Source organism: Fulmarus glacialis, unplaced genomic scaffold (genome assembly GCF_000690835.1).
Source record: "Fulmarus glacialis isolate BGI_N327 unplaced genomic scaffold, ASM69083v1 scaffold19639, whole genome shotgun sequence".
In the NCBI taxonomy this organism is placed as follows: Eukaryota; Metazoa; Chordata; class Aves; order Procellariiformes; family Procellariidae; genus Fulmarus; species Fulmarus glacialis.
The window spans coordinates 3972-5036 of NW_009234108.1; positions in this window are offsets into that span (position 1 = coordinate 3972).

The following is a 1065-nucleotide window of genomic DNA, read 5'->3' on the forward strand; positions in this document are numbered from 1 at the left end:
CTGCCTCCCGCTCACAAATTGTTACTAGCCCTTATATGACCTGCCTGTATTGAAGCATTATTGGGGGCTAATAATCACTAATTTTAATTAGATAAGGTACAGGCATTAAGTAACCGTGGATCTCTATGGGAACCGCTCCCCACAGGCTGCTTTGGCAGAGGGAGAGAAATGGGCACCTCCTGAGCCTGGGTAAGGAGATGGTTTTGGGTCCCTCTCCCTCCCCATGGAGGTGAGGGCAATCCCGGGAGCAGAGCTCAGACAGCCTGGGTAAGGAGATGGTTTTGGGTCCCTCTCCCTCCCCACGGAGACGAGGGCAATCCCGGGAGCAGAGCTCAGACCTGGAGCTCTCCTGGTAGGTGCTCTGGCTGTAGTGGGAGATAAATAACATCCTGCACACTTGTGAGAGACGAGAGTGACCTGCCAGGTCCTTTGCAGCTCCAGAGCCGGGGTAACAACTCCGGCAGTGGGACACGCTCCTGCTTTTTCCATGCAGAAATGCTGCATGGCTCAGTGACCTGTCCTGCCGCCGGTTTGGGAACGGTCCCCTTTGGCTTGAGTTTGGGGAGCCCTGGCACGCTTGGGGGCTGTGGCTGCTTATCCATAGCAGCCCAGGGAGACTGGGCAGGCTCTGGGGATTGTGGCGAGTGCTGAGGAACAAAGGAGGGGGAACGAGGCCCCGCGTGTGCTATAGGATCATTTGACCTTGCTATATCAGAACATAACCCGTGGGTCTCTCCGTGCTGCCAAGGACAGCGTCGAGCCGTGTCTCCAGCCCAACCTCCCAACTTCCCGGCTCAGGTAGTGCCTGCTGGACCCGACCCAAGCCCCAGAGTGTCACGGGCCCAAATTATCTGTGGTGGATGAGCCCTGAGCTGCCTGTGTGCAGAGCCCAGGCAGGCAGCCGAATCCTGAATGTGGCATGCCGGCCGTGCTTGGGGTGCCCAGCCCAGCAGCCAGCTAGGAAGCAGCCGGGTCCCGACCTTACTGTGCCCAAAGCCCCGTCCAACCTCTGTGTGGAGGCAGAGCTGGGGACACTGTCATGGCTTTGGGGCCCGAGTGCGCCCC